The sequence below is a fragment of the Symphalangus syndactylus genome, chromosome 2 (assembly GCF_028878055.3).
Source record: "Symphalangus syndactylus isolate Jambi chromosome 2, NHGRI_mSymSyn1-v2.1_pri, whole genome shotgun sequence".
Taxonomy (NCBI): domain Eukaryota; kingdom Metazoa; phylum Chordata; class Mammalia; order Primates; family Hylobatidae; genus Symphalangus; species Symphalangus syndactylus.
In genome coordinates, this window is record NC_072424.2 from 92,099,339 (window position 1) to 92,116,120 (window position 16,782).

A 16,782-nucleotide genomic window follows, 5' to 3' on the forward strand; every position below is an offset into this window, starting at 1 on the left:
TTCATTCTAGTTAGTAAGTTCTTTTGAAATGGGATAGCTCCCTTGACCCCTTTGAGGGACTCGAGAAAGGGGTGGTTTGTGTACTCAGCCTGCAGCCCTCAACCCCTCATGGGAGGGGGAGAATGCAGGTGAGTGGATGCAGGGGCTGGGTCGAGTGCTTCTGGGTGCTGACAGGACTTTTAGCTTTGCTGTCTGCAAATGGCTTAAGTGTTTAAAGCTCAATGTGACAGCCCTCTGTACCCTGAGCTCTCGTTCAGCATACAGGAAGAATCAGGTCACACGAATGAATTGCAGATGGTAAATGCAGAGGATTTTATTGCCAATGAAAGTGGCACTCAGCGGGATGGAGAGCTAGAAAGGGGATGGATTGGGAATGTGGCCTTCCCCTGGAGTTCGGCCATCCCTGGTTGAACTCTTCGAAGTCCTGCCATCAAGCCGTCCTTCTGAAGTCAAGCTGTTTCTTCTTTCTGATATCCAGCTGCTTCTTCTCTTCTCTTCTCTTCTCTTCTCTTCTCTTCTCTTCTCTTCTTCTCTTCTCTTCCCTTCCCTTCTCTTCTTTCTCTTCCCTTCTCTTCCTTCTCTTCTCTTCTCTTCTCTTCTCTTCTCTCTCTTCTCTTCTCTTCTCTCTCCTTCTTTGCTGTTCTGCTGCCAGTAGAGCCTGGGGTTTTTATGGGTACAGGATGGCAGGGGGGTGGGCAGGGCAGGCAAAGCTGGTTTTGGAAAGGGCAACATTTGGGCAGGAAAACAGGAATGCATGTTCTCACTTTGGGCTGTGGGTCCAGACTTGAGGGTGGGCTTCACCAGGGACTCCGCCCTTCTCTGTCTAGTATTTCCCTTCCTCCTGGTCTGTTATCACTTTTAACCTTTCTCCCAGGTACAGTATTGTCTTCTGGCTTTCAGATTAAAGCATTCTCTGCAGCTTCCTCCCTTTTCTTTGTAACATTCCAATTTAAGATATTTCCTCCTGTATACCTGTCCCCAGGTATCTCAAGATAAGATATAATCCCAGTTTTATCATACTCATCCATAGTCTCCTAGAGGACAAGCTAAAACATGTGCAGGGATATCTTGCTGCATAGGAGAGGCATGAAAAACTCCTAACTTGGTATTCAAAATCTTTCACAATTTTATCTCTACAATCCCCAATCCATCTTGATCCCCACTCAGTCTCAGTTCACCTATGGTGAACTCTAGCAAATCAAATTGCTTACTAATCTTCCTGCATGTTCTCGCCTGTCTCTTTACCTATAAATTGCATCTTAAGTTCTTCCTCAAGGCCTACAATGCTCTTCATTTTACTTATTCTGTTTTTCTTTCCTAGAGAAGTTCTCCCTTTTCCTGATTTTAAGTCTTCATTCACTCTGTTTTCTCTCCCAGGAGATGTCTCTTATCTTACCTTTGGATATCTAACTGCCTCTTTATGAAGCTTTATTTCACCAACTGAAGTAAAGCTTTCTTTCTGAGAACATCCAAAGATAGTCATCTGCATCTTCCCTATAGCATTTATCACTTTTCAAACTTTTAATTTGAAATAAATGTAGACTTATAGACAAGTTGCAGAGTTCCTGTTATACCCTTTAACCAGCTTCTCCCAATGTTAATATCTTGCACAACTTTTAACTAAACATTCCAGTTTATTTGAATTTCCCCAGTTTTTCCAGCAACATACTTTTTCTCGTCCAGGAGCCAATTCAGGATCCCACATTGCATTTAATTGTCACATCTCCTTAGTCTCCTTCAAACTATATCAGTTCCCCAGCCTTTTTTACTCTTTCATGACCTTGACAACTTTTTAACTTACAATAGCCTTACATTTGGACATGTATATTTCCTTACTCTGTTGTAAGTTTCCCGTAAGATTTGTAATTGAGACACGTTTTTAATTCCCAATGTGTCCAGCACATGATAGGAGCTCATAATTACTCCTTAACTACATGTCAGAAACAATTAGAAAGGACAGTAACAAAATCTGCATAATTAAATACTGAGTTGTATACCACACAGAATTTAAGCTGTTACAAAAGGTAGAGAGCAAGACTGAGAAATTGTAAAATAGACAACTCTCTTTTCAGACACTATTTCTGAGCCCAATTTCTCTAGGCCCCAGAACAAGAATCACTGATGCTTCCAACTCTTAAGCTAATCATGGCACACAGAAACCTGGTGGCCAGTAGAAAGGGCAGACACAGCCTCAGTCCCAGCATCTAGCATGACTTGCTGTTGGACCTCAGTACCAATAGACCTCATGTATCCTGTGACAGGGATAGGTCCTGGACACTTGCAGAGACTACTGAGATAAAGTGATTACTCCCTATTATTTCTAAACCTTAGTTTCTGTCCTGTAGTTTCCTGATAAAAACTCAGGGCCGGGTGCGGTGGCTCATGCCTGTAATCCCAGCACTTTGGGAGGCCGAGGTGGGCGGATAATGAGGTCAGGAGATCGAGACCATCCTGGCTAACACAGTGAAACCCTGTCTCTACTAAAAAATACAAAAAATTAGCCAGGCTTGGTGGCAGGCCCCTGTAGTCTCAGCTACTCGGGAGGCTGAGGCAGGAGAATGGCGTGAATCCGGGAGGCGGAGCTTCCACTGAGCTGAGATCACGCCACTGCACTCCAGCCTGGGCAACACAGTGAGACTCTGTCTCAAAAACAAACAAACAACAACAACAAAAAACTCAGGACAGAGAAATCCAGTCTTCTTGCATGGGACCCTGAACTCTGGCTGGTTCCACTTCTGGTTCTCCCTACAAGTGATGGATAAGTGTGTCATGATGCCTTAAACCAGGATGTCAACACTCACCTACCCTTTTATATCCCCCTGCTGCCTGGATTTCCCCATGGATATGACCCTTCTGCCCCTATTGAGTCCCACCCCTCCCCGAGGAAGCCAGGAGAATCCTCAGCTGACAGTTCCATGCCTTTTGCCTTTTGTATGTTGTCATACCCACTGGTTGTCCTCCTGGCCATCAAGGCTTCCTCTCCTTTCCCACAGGCCCCTGCTGCTATATGCCAGCAGACTCGGTGGTATATTCAGAATAGAGTCCATTCTCCCTATGCCACAGCTATCTTTAGTTATTTCACATTGTTATTAATCTCAAATCACTATGATATCTGCATAAGCCTATATCTCCTCATTACTGTTGTACAAACTGCATCTGTACTTTTCCCCTCCTGTTGAATCTGTTAGCTGTGGCCCGCTGATGAGTCCACTCATCTTCTGGGGCCACAGAAGCTTTGTTTCATTTTGGTGGGATCTAATTACTGACATCTGAAGGAGCGGACTCTTTAATTTCAGTTCCATACTGCATCATATTCTGATCTTTCACAAAGATTCAGAAATACCATCTGACAGCATCAAGGACAATTGAACTGGTATCTATTGGGTTTTAACTGCGGCTCTGCTGCATAATTTTTCATTTTCTTTGGAAGACCTTACCACAAAGAGGAAACACGCCTAGTAGGGTCCCAGAGAGGTGTTTTGACATTAGGTTTAATAAAGCATGAAGAGCTCATTAATAAATAATGTTCTGCTAGGTTAACAAATAAAGCTGAATGCACTGGCTAGACCCTGGAGTAAATCAAATCATTCAGGCAGCCCTGTGACTTGTTAACTTGCAGCAGTCTCTTCTCAGCAATCTGGCAAAGCCTATTGCAGCAATGCACAAATAAAACCAGCATATCATAAATGCATGCACCTTCAGTTATGATACAGGCTGTTAATTTTTTTTTATACTCTGTGGTCCCAAAATAGTAAACAAAGCTTCATTGCTGGCAATCAGGAGGCATTCTAGTGATACTTTTATTCTTTGCTAAAAGAACAATTCCACTCAACATGTTTACACTCCAGTAGACACACATATAGACACACATATCCTCTCATTGCATATTCGTTGCTTTACTATCTACAGGAAGTTGAAAAAAGTGAACTAGAGAATGAGCTAATGTGTGAAGGCATGCTAGTTTATTCCATCAAAATGGTTTCTGATGAACTTCTTATTCTGACTCAGAAAACCTTCAGGAAAAAACCCCAGAGATAGAGAACAGAATCATCCTCCTTAAAAAAAAAAAAAAAAAAAAAGAAACAAAAGGAAAAGAAAACTGAAAGTGCAGGACACCTAAAGAATACCTTCCTTGATGGAAGATTGCATGGTTTTAGTTGGGGAAGGATTTCATGGCTGCCCCCAGTAGGTTAAAGCTCTCTCAGGGTAGACAAGGATGGGAGGAAAGTTTGGGTTATTTCAGGCAGTTGCATTTCTCTGATGATGCTGCGGTGCTGAAGCCAGCTGCTTTTTCATAAAGCTCTTCTCATGATTATGAGCTGATGGACAGCTGTCCAGTGTCAGTTGAACATGACTCACTTGCTCCAGCTGCTCAACAATTTGGATGAACCGAATCTCCTCCTTCATACTATTCTAACTGGCCACATTCTCCATTTACTGATGGGTTTAGCTAGAAAGCCAACCACCATGTAGTAAGATAAAAACATTTCCAGGCAATGTTTTGATGAAACAACTTGTTGGGTGAGTTCAATTTCAACTCAAAGGTCTTGCCAACCATGCCCATATGGCCAACTTTACATATCTTGCCAGATCTTTTATGTGGTTATGATGAAAAAGTCATTAGGTTGCCATTTAAATTCTTTTCCAAAGCTGCAGGTTTAAAGCAACCACTATCCTGAGAATAAAAGTATTCTATTAAACAGTCTCACTTGAATACTTTCACAACTCAATATATGCATATGCATATGTATATACTATTCATATATAGTTATATAATTATATAAAGTTGTATATTAACAGTTTCTTCATTTTCAAGTCAATGAAAACAATGAAAATGAAGCAGCAATCGGAGTTCAAAGTGTTCATGGCAAGATGTCAGTTTTGGGATAACAAGAGAGACCATTTGGAATAGCACAAATGAGAACAGTCTATATCTATTGAGCCTTACAATGTAGTTTACAATGTAAAGTACATCTCTTTTAATTCCAATAGTCCTAAGATGTTGGCAATGTTATCATCTGCATTTTACAGATGAGGAAATTGAGACTTAGCAAACTGAAGGTGTCCAAGGTCACGCAGCTAGTAAGCAGCAGAAGTGGGGACTTGAATTTAGGCCATCTGATTCCAGAGCTCACATTCATAATCACTATTCTATACTGCCTTGTATGTTATCAGAAAACTCAGCCACAGATGGCTCCACCACTAACCTGGAAAAAGTAGGACTCACTTCCCTCACTCTCCTTGCATTAAAATGAGTTTAGTGTTAGCCTAAATATTTAAGTTACCATCTTGTATGATTCTAACAAACACTAAACTAAATACATATTTCTTCTTTTCTTTCTTTCTTTTTTTATTTTTGAGACAGAGTCTTGCTCTGTCACCCAGGGTGGAGGGCAGTGGCATGATCTCAGCTCACTGCAACCTCCGCCTCCCAGGTTCAAGTGATTCTCCTGCCTCAGCCTCCTGAGTAGCTGGGATTACAGGTGCCTGCTACCACGCCCAGTTAAGTTTTGTATTTTTACAAGAGACAGAGTTTCATCATGTTGGCCAGGCTGGTCTCAAACTCCTGACCTCAGATTATCTGCCCACCTTGGCCTCCCAAAGTGCTGGGATTACAGGCGTGAGCCACCGTGCCCGGTCTACATACAAATTTAAATATATTGTTTCCTATAAGTGATGACTCTCAGAGCTAAGGTGCAAAACAAAATGGAAAAGAATGTTTTCATTTTGTTACCTGAACAACTAAGCAGTTCCAGTTTCAGTGACAAAGGTCTTTGATATTTACACAAACATATATTGGTATGAATAATTCTCTTCAGAAACTAAACAACACTCAAAACCTCAATGTGAAAAATTTTGCTTCTTTTGGAAAACTGAAAAACTTAGTTGAAAGGTTACTAAGCTCATCAGTAGGTGCAAGGTTTCGAAGGAATGATGTGGTTTTATGATGAGCTGGGAGTGAACTGGTATTTAAACAGCTGGTATTTAAACAGCGTAGCCTAAAGAAATGAAAAATGCCATGCCCTGAGTAGGCCTCGAATCAGAGTTGTATTATTTGATCCTTGTTCAGAATCAAACACATAACTTTTTTATGACTAAAGTCTAAATCATTAGGAAATATACTCTTGCCGTTAAATCATGAATAAAACTTTCTAAATCTATTTTTTTTTTGCTTAAACTTCTGCACACACTGAATTTATTTAGATATGAAATATAGAAGGATAATTTATAATGGTCATGTCAATCCATACAGAAATTTCTATTTATTATTAACTCTTGTGTGATGTGACTTCTTGTGCCTCTGTACTTTACTTCCCAAATTAGATTGAAACTGGATTTGGCATTTCTTTGTTACCCGTAGAGTGGTTAAGTAGAATGTTTTAAAAACAGTTCTACTTTCCCACAGCGATTTAGTATGCAATCTAAACCGTAGAGAAAAATGTGTAAATGGAAATCCTCATTCACAATAAATGTGGTGCCCCAAAGCACTATTGCTACCTCATAAGTATTTGGATATTATATTACACTATATTGTCTGTCAAGCTGTACTTCCAATCACATTATTTTTATTCTTATCAATTTACATAATGTTTGAAAAAACAATGAAAGGCAAAGGTAGGTTCGATTTTACTCAGCCCAAGAGGCAAAATACAACACTCTTGGACCATATGGGTTTACGTAGAGGAGACGTGTGGCCCACTAATCCCCTTGTTGATCAGAGGACAATTCAACTATGAAGTGATTAAAAATGAAAAATAAAGTTCCTTTGGGAAAAGAATATGCAAAAAAATGTTGCCTTCTAAATCACATACATATTCATGGGGGAAGGGATAGAGGGAAAGGAGAGGGATAGACATTTCCAAGGACATCACTAAGGGCTTCAGACAAAATGAATTCAGGCCATCAAAAATAAGCGTAAATTAGTTATTTTCACAGCTTTTCTTTCATTGGTAATCTGAAATATATTAGCTTTGTATTGTTTAAGCATTTTTTGTTATCATTGAAAATAATAAACAAATTAGTCTAAAATGCCTAATGCGAGAATGCTAATAATTGGGCATCACATTAATAAGAATCAGATGTAGTTTTAAACTGTGATTTTCAATTAGCTTTACTTATCAATAGAAGACTTTAATTGAATGATACCATGTGTATTGGAACAGGTAGAAGATCCAGTTTTTAGCTTCTTAATTTTATAAGATTTACAAATGTACAACAACCAAAGTAAAAGCTGGTTGTATTATTTATTTTTCTATTTCATTCACTACCAGAAAAACCATGAAAACCTTGAAAAGTTCACAAAGTACTTATTAAGTCTTCAGGAATTTAGGTGTTTAAAGCTGCTTCCATAATCATTCTTTATCAAATAATTTAGAGTCCTGTCTCTAATGTTATACATATTTTTAAATTTACTTACAATTTAAATTATATTGGTTTAATATATGGTATGCCTGGAAACACATATGAAAATTCTATTGTGTGCAACGAGAAAGCCTCGTCTTGCCATTATATAAAGCCATGGTTTTATCTTTCATTTCAAGGAAATTTAGAATCCATTTATAAGCACCAAATGCATAATTTTTAATGATGTATTATAATGCTTAAACTCAGAACTGTCTTTGAAAATAACTGATATTGCTTTAATTATTTAATTTTTTGCATATGAAACTCCCTAGGCTTAGCAGACAGTCTTTTATACTTTCCTTTGTGTTTTGAATATATTACCTCTCTGCTCTATTAAATCTACTGAAATTTTCCAGTGAGTTATGTAATTTTCCCATATGAGGGTTCAGAGAGTTTTCAAATGACTCTGTATCACTTCCTAAGGACTCTGAGGAACCTAGGGCACAGATGTTACTTAAGTTGTTTTCTAAGCTCAGCACTTTACTACTTAGTATTTTCTTCTTTCATAATTCATTGAAAAATAATACAGTTGTATTTTATTTGTGCCATATATTGATTAATAGGTAAGTCATTTCATGGCTTCATAAATAATTTCATTTATTTTTCAAAGAAAAAAAAATCTCCAAAGATCAATCTTCTGTCCAAATACTAACCAGCTCCGACCCTGCTTAGCTTCTGAGATCTGATACACGTTCAGGGTGGTGTGGCTGTAGCTAAGATCATTCTCATTTTTTTTTAAGTCTAATTCCAGTTGTGCTGAAGAGGTTTTTAAACAACTGAGGCTATTTCAGGGAGCTTAGGCACACTCAATAATTAGATAACTTTAAGAAATGCAAAGATATGGTCAATTCTCCTTAATTTTAAGGGAAACACTATTTTGATAATAGGCAATGAAAAATCTCAAGTAGAGTCAATTACTAAAAAACATACATAGGTTGGGATTTAAAAGAATAGGTTTCCTTTCCAACCCAGTTCTACTATTAACTGGCAGAGGGACTTGCACACACCATCTAACCTGGACAAATTACTTTCCCTCTCTGGAACTCAGTTTCCACACCTGTCAAACAAAGGCAGTAGGACTAGAAATTCTGAAATTACTTCCAGCTCAATCAGTCTGTGATGCTACAGGATTGGTAGGTAAGAATTTACATGGTAATTAACATAAAAATAAGTCTAAAGGTGGCATCATTTTACTATAATTACCTACATTTTAATAAAATTATCTATAAAAATTACTATAGGTGATTAAAAAATACATATAGTACATAAAAATATGTATTCAAATTTAAAGTTCAGTCCTCATTTTCCTGATAATCAAGTAACAATTTTATCTAATGGTTCCATAATGACATACCTTCAAAATCAAGGTAAATTCTAAAAGTTAACATACTCTTACCTGACATTTGAATCTTTTTGAACTAATTAGGCTTTGCTTAACATCACTGACCAGGATTACAGTTATAGTGATACTGTAATAGTTTAAAATTATTCCATGGGTTCTAAATTTACTAAATTTTACTGAAAAGTACCTATAAAATGGATAATTTTAAAAAGATACATAAAATATGTAAAAATATATATTCAAATTTATAGTTCAGTCCTCATTTTTCTGATAATCAAGTAAGAATTTTATCTAATGGTTCCATAATGACATACCTTTAAAATCCGGGTAGATTCTAAAAGTTAACATACTCTTACCTGACATTTGCATCTTTTTTAACTAATTAGGCTTTGCTTAACATCACTGGCAAGAATTACAGTTATAGTGATACTATAATAATTTAAAATTACTCCGTGGGTTCTAAACTATCAGGAAAAAGAAAATAAATTTAAATTTAATATTCTTCATTGTTTGATCCTTTTGGAAATCCCACAGTATTGCTTGGGGAGAGCTTGTAAGTATCTCAAGTACAAATATCAATGTAGAGAAGCTGATCATTAAACAAAGAAAATTTGCGCAACATTCATTTAATAAAGACTCCACTCTCCAAATCTAATTCACATATTCTGATTTTAAGACAACAAGAATGAACATTGAAAAACATCAGCCAGAAGAACTGGAACAAAGTACAGGATCTGATCTCACGTCCCATATCTTGTCATATTGTTTCTTATCCATTTTATGTTTTATTTAGGTTTTCTTTCTTTTATACCTTATTGTAGTCCATAATGCCACATAATTCATTTACTTGTTATGATTGCTTTTTATTGCCTGCCATGCCTCAACAAGGCCATGAAAATAGAGCTTTTCATCTGCTTCATTCAATGATGTATCTCAAGTCTTAGAACAGCCTACCACAAAGTAGTTATTAACCAAATCCTTGTTGAATGAATGAAGAAATGAAGAATGCATTGAATTACAATGTATATAGGAATGGGTCTTGATTCTCAGCTGAAATCACTGTACAATGCACATCTCTCGTGCATCAGAACACTCACGTCAAGCCACTATCATTTATAAAGTTCATATTGAGCTTGGCTGGAAACTTACTTTTTCTGTTATTAAAATCAGTCATTAAATTTGGCAATGGTGATGAGGCATGATAGAAATATGGTTGCTATGGCACAGTGTATATGTACCCTGCTCATGAAGGAAGAGCAAGGAATGGAAGAACAAAGTGAGTTACCTGAGCAAGGAATAAAGATAGAATGGTTTGTTGCTGTAAAATGTTAGCTACGACACTCATCAAATATGATTTTAGCTAACTTGAGGAAACTATCATCTAGAATTTACTCATTTGAAGGATAAGTCCAATGTCTTAGTGACCTACTCTGTGGTAATGTGTGGTTTAGATAGTTTAAGTTGCATTTATACAGAAAAGATTATTCTTGTATCAGCAGACAGAAGATGTATTTGAGCAATCTTTACTTTCCTAAACAACGTAAGGAAATTTTGGGCCACGTGGTTGAGATCTAGCAGAAGGAAAGAAATTAAACTAGGGAAAATTCATTTAAATTAGAAAGAATGTGCAAGGTAGGAAAAATGTTACTGTGAAATATAATAGTTTGATTTAATTTTTTTTTTTTTTTTTGCTGAGGTATATATAATAAAGGCCAAGTGTTAAATTTTCATTTTTGAATATTTTTTTCATTTTAATAGGAGTATCCCATGCCAACATATACAACATTTCTTCATAATTTTAGGTTAGAAAATATAAGCTTCTTTTCTCATAAGTTTTCATGCTCTACAAAATTTGCCATCATAAACCACTTTGCATTTATCACAAATGGGTATTACATTAGAAAGGCAATTCAACTGTATTCCATTTCACTAGTGAAGCTAAGCGGCTTTGCATGATAACTAAGTTGGGTTAATGGGACTATGTTTGAAGAATGTGTTACCTGGAACTGAAGTTCCCTATTTGTTTTTAACTGAGCTTAGGAGTCTGCAAAATGAAGGCAGGAAACCTGCTGCGAGAAGGATAGGAAAATTATTATCATCTGCATTCCTAAATTGAACAAGAATTTCTGCTCAGCAGAAACCTCTTGACTGCAGAAACTCTGAAATTATATCCTGCTGTTTAGAATAGCTGTTTAGAGTAGGAGGAGTCCAAACATTCCATTTTTCTTCAAATCAAAAAAGTTTGATGCATACGTTTACAGCCTTACTGGAAGCTTGCTTGCTTTCTTTTCAAAAAGAGAAGCTACGTGGAACCTCTTTTTGTTGATAATGAAAAAAATTTTGTGACTGGTTAAGTACCTAATTTTTGGTTAATGAGTAGTTTTAATTATCTTTGATATGGAAATATTTTGTCTTGAAAATAAATTTCAATATAAATATTTGGCTTCATAATACAGGAGTTGAATTTTTAAACTCAGTCTACCACCTAAAAAATGGGCTATTTCTATTTCTTGGGATGTTTTCAGAAGTTCATTTGCTGAACAAACTTCTATGGTAGCTCTTAAAGCTATTACTTATTCATGATCATATACCTTCATTATGTATTATACCCATCAGCATTTATTATAGAGTCCCTCTTTTGTGTTAGTAAATGCTTTTGGGCCCTGAAGTTTTATGTTTTCTGATATTAAGATTTTTAATTCCTAATTTCTTTAGATAGCATTTTCCCAGTACACCTCTGCCTATCCTTTCATTTTCAAAGTTTTGAATTAGCTTCTATTGGTTGTATACTTGTATAACTTAGAATTGGGTTTTAAGCTACGATACGATTTGAAAAAATTTTAAAGAAATAAGTGTATTTTTTGTATTTATTGATGTGAAAGATATGACAGAAACATACTGTCACAAAGGATTTGAGAAAATCTTTCATGATATGGTCTATTTTGGGTAACTTCAAAAATATACATTTTCTTCTAATTCATAATGTTTATAAGTTCACATAATAAATTATATCATTTCTATAATCTCATAGCCTTGATCATTTATCTCTTTAGAATGTTTACTATTTTCCTACTATGTGTGATAGGAAAAGTTCTCTCTCTCCTCGCATTTTTTACCAGCCATTTCTAGGCAATAACAATAGCCCCTTTAGTATCTTTTTTAATACTCTTAAATCTGCTTATACTGCTATAGTTTGATTGTGAGTTTAAAAAATATTCATTGATTCCTTGATATTGAGAATAAAGTAATCAAATAACTTTTTATATATATATGTATATATGTATATATATATATACACATATATGTGTATATATATACACATATATGTATATATATACACACACACACTAACTTCTTTCTGTTGTGTCTTTCCTAATTTTTGTTAGTTGTTTTAGTTTTACATTGTCAGAACATTACACTTTTATGTTCTATTACGTCATCCTAATCTCCATATTTATCTTAGATTTAGTGCTAGAAATAAATATTCAATGCTTGCAATCAGGTTTTTTGCAGTAATTTCTATAGTCACTTATTGGCTGGATAGATAATAGTTGCTTCAAGAAGGGCTCTAATAGTTGCTACTAGTTGTTTCAAGACGGACTCTTGATAACAATATTTCCTAAGTTCCAATATGTTCAGAAAATTTGCCTCTAGCCTTTACACCTTGAAGGGCAGTTTGGCAGGTCATAAAACCTTTGGTACCATAAGAGATGGTGAATTCATTATCTACCATGGCATCCTATTCATTGTTGGATATCTTAACTGCTACTAGTTTTGGAAGTTTTTCAAATTTTGCCAAAATTCATATAGCATGACCTATAGTGCCTTCTACATAAAACCCTTCAAATATTTCTCTACTCCAGGATAAAAGTAACAAGGCATTGAAGGAAAGCTTGTAAGGCCAAAATATCCCCATGTACCTTCAGTAGTAGACTTGCTGTTTTGTTTGTTCAGTCAGCTCAAGTCATTGCGTCTTCCCTACCATCCTTTTATAGTGCTCTTTTAAAGCAAGTTAGACTTATCATTTTAGGGCCAGAAAGACCCTCTGGGATCATCTGGTATAAAAGTCTTATTTTAGGATAAAGAAACAGGTTCAGGCAAAGGTGAAGATATTTTCTTAGGGTCATGCCGCTACTAGGAAGCTGAGTCAGACTTTGAACCCCAGGGACTCCCAGGTAAGGATTCTTTCCACTTCACTAAGTCCTTCAAAAATACAATGATCAAAACTGTTGCATTGCACTTAAAAAACTCAGTGTGTGTCCTGTCACATAAAAGAATGTACCTAAAGTCTGTTTGATAATTGTCATTGTGTTCCATATTCTAGCTATAGAATAACACATACAGGATAGCTGTATCAGGGAACTTTCAGTGGGTTTGCTGTTCATCTACATGAACTGTCACTTTTATTTTCTGTTTCTTGAAAATGAGAAACTTCAGACAAATGCACATTTAGTTTTCCTACCCCAAACTCTGTAAACCATCATCTTGAAGTAAAATTACACAGCTTATGCTTACAACATAAGGGCCAGATTTTATCTTCAAATATACCACCCACTCTCGAACAGCAGAATTTGGCCCTAAACACCCATTAACAAATATTGTCATTAAACTAAAGAGCTAATTACTTTGGATTCAGACAGAATGAACAAAATCATAGGCCAACCGCAGCTGGTCGTAATAATGGTGAAACTGTATGTTACACCAGAGAATTAAAAAACAAAGACATATTAACACTAATGTAACCAAACGTATAACATTATCCTCCAAATGGAACAAACTATTATAGTTAGAGAATTCTTGAAAGTACATTGTCTTATTTGATACAAGAAATAAAGAATCTTTCCAAGGAACTAATTGTCATAATTTGAAATTATCAGTGTTTAATGAAGAAGAAAACATGGAGAATTTCGTACCACTACAATATTCCACAAATGAAGAATTATATCTAAAAATTATTTTGATCTAATTAGACACAAATTATTTTAAATTCAATTTTAAGTACTTAGGTATCTATAAATCTTCAATCTTCATCTTGGAGGAAAAATTTCCCCCTAGTTTTCTTACTGAAGAAATCATTATTGAAAAACACCCACTTAACTTCCCTTTGTTGATGTCATCCCTAACCAGATTGTTGTTTACTACTCATTGTGTTAGACTTTTATATGGCAGATTTGGAAGAGAAAATGTGATTATACATGAGGGGACAGACTAGAAGATCAAAACAGTCCATTTCTGCTCAAAACTTTATGTTTCTATGATTCTATAAAGTTTCTGTAATTTATTCTTTTGTTGCATGTTTTGCTTCCTGCTTATTGAGACTGTCTTGCTCAGGTTCCCTGAAACTACATTGTAAGTTTTCTTTAAGAAATTGCAACTTAAAAACATAGTCTGATAAATACACCAGTGATAACGAAAATGATTCACTTCAAGACACAATTCATTCTTTCTCTACCTCTTCCTTTTTCCAGAAAAAGTAAGTAATAAGAAAAAAGAAAGAAAGAGAGAGAAAAGTAAAGGTATGTTTCTCTGAAATGGAAATATTGCAGAGGATTTACACTAAAAGCTTTATGAAATTTTATTTGGAGATTTTATCCAATGATAAACTTGTGAACTACAAATTTGAGGCTATGTTCAGGTATGACAATCTTACTACTGAGCACAATTCTCATAACAAGTGCATGTGAAACTTCATTATTATAGTTAATCCAATACTGCAAAGTTTTAATTTTGATTACTTGAAAAAAGTACTCCATTATTTTATGCAAATGACCATATTCAATTCTCTACATGTAAAACTAATAGCTAATATGTGCTAATTGGCACTATTAAGACACACTTCTTTTTGATGAAAGGTTTATTGTTGCCTTTTGATACGTTATGGATAAAAAATTCTACACAACGTGAACAAGGGTACACAAAGACTAATAGAGACAAAAAATGTCTATAAGCCTGAAATCCAATGAAAGGATTTTGATTAAAAACTTCAGTCTTCACCATAAAAATAATATCTTATTGAACCTTTAAAAAATCATCACAATTTAAGATCTGAATGTGTCCCCACTAAACACTTTCACTGGAATAAAAAAACCTTTTGTAAACTTAAAATTACAAATTATAGAAGTTGCTAAATGACATACAGGAAACAGAAATACAATAAAGTGATATTCACCAAATGTACATGTAACCTTCCATAAATGTATCACATGATTTATAAGTTCTTATTTGCTAAGAAAAAAAGTAATGGAAAGGGGTATTAAGCAGATTTGTTCTTTTAAAATCTAAGGCTGAGCTTTCAAAATGAAGAGAAAAAGATACAATCCTCAAAATTGAGAAATACTTAGCCAAACCTAGTAAGAACTCATTATTTTCATCTTTTAGAAATTTCTTTTATAATTAGATACAATAACCCTAAATATCTAAATAATTGAAACATTACACGAAACATAACAATAGCTACAGAGAGCAACCACAGGGCTATCACTCTGAAAGAGAGATAGTGACACCTGGGAATTAGCTCATCATACTGAACTTTAAAAAGGAGTAACTCAAATTAGGGGATTCAAAGAGGGAGTATCAATTTAGCACTTCTGTAACAAAATTACCCCTTCCTTATTTATTCTTATGACTGTAGGAGACAACCAACATAAAAGCTCAGGTTTAGCATAAGGTTTGAAAATGGGAAGTAGATTGTATTGAATGTCACTTTCAGTGTTTCTCAAAGGCCTCAGACTCACAGGCATCAGGATCACTTGTGAGTGGGTAAATGTAAAAATACACATTCTTACTCCACATCCCATTCCTAGTGGATCTACGTTTCTGTGAAATATCCCCAGGGATTAGCATTTTAAGGATCCTTCCTCCCAATTTCATGTGACTCCTATGCACATTAAACTTTGAGAACCACAGTATGTTACGCTTTGTAATGTGATACTGATTATCAAATATCAAGATTTCTACTCTGCCCTTCTTGGGTTTACATTTACATGACAGAAACAATTTTTAAACATTATGTTTTATTTATTTCCCCTTTTTGCTGTGGAACTACACATACATGGATAATTTTCTTACATTTAATAGTTTCTTTTTCTTTCTTATATTTTATTAAAATATATAATTACTTTTGATGCCATTAAGGGTTATGCAAATATGTGTGTTACCCCCTAAATTCACTTACCTTCAAATCCTTGTGCTCATTCAGCAATTTTTGAACATATATGGTGGAAACTTTCAAAGGAATATATGTGGTGGATTCTCTCCTTAATTTCCAAGGGTTTTAAAACAGGTCAAGGAGACTCCTGGGGTGGCCACCAGAAATGCCGTTGAGAATAGAAGACACCAATGCTGAAGACAGTGAGTATCTGATTATCTCTAAACAGAACAGAAAAAGAAGTGGTCGGTCACCTGTAATTCATAGAGAATCTGCTATGGAGAAAGTTATTTTCAGTGTTACTAAATTTAAACTCGGCCTGGGTTTACTGCTCCCTGATTTAGCACAGTTGTCATTTAAAATTTCATGTCATTGTGAAGTCAGAATTACATGATGCTGCCTGCAGAGCATTCTGGTTGAATTCCTACTGCTTTAATTGACTATTTTTTTCTACACATTGCATCAAGTGATATCATTACTAATTTTATTTTTGATATGCAGGTGCTACATTTTTCAGCTGAATTTCTAAATCAGGTTGATGAGGTCTCTTGGAAATATTTCTTTACATGAGGCTCTATCACCCCCATAAAAGATAAAATGGGATACTTTAACTAAATCCCCATGGAATCATCTGGTAATTTTGCTATATTTCCTTTCGCATGGGTAGTACTTGCCAAGATAATTAGGTATAAACAAGAAAATATTCTTTTTAGTCAAAATGTGTTGCCTATTCAAAATTCTAGAATCTTTGTTGGATGAGTTAAGCAGAAGTTGGTAGTGGTTGATAGAAAAAAAGAAGAAAACATATATTTTTAAAATTGGTAATCAACCATGCAAGTAGTCTCCTAAAGAACAGAGGAAATGGAATGTACAGATAAATACAAGGTCA

The 16,782-nt window shown here is 35.2% G+C and overlaps 1 protein-coding gene across 3 annotated transcripts in view; it reads right to left on the reverse strand.

The window, feature by feature from the left end:
• The window catches only part of HS3ST5 (heparan sulfate-glucosamine 3-sulfotransferase 5), a 295,903-nt gene that overhangs the window by 163,874 nt on the left and 115,247 nt on the right, over window positions 1-16,782 (reverse strand). For all 3 annotated transcript variants that reach the window (XM_055261888.2, XM_063620162.1, XM_063620152.1), the window contains exon 2: window positions 15,921-16,114. The gene's annotated coding sequence lies outside the window, so the exon portion shown is untranslated. The remainder of the gene's footprint in view (window positions 1-15,920; window positions 16,115-16,782) is intronic.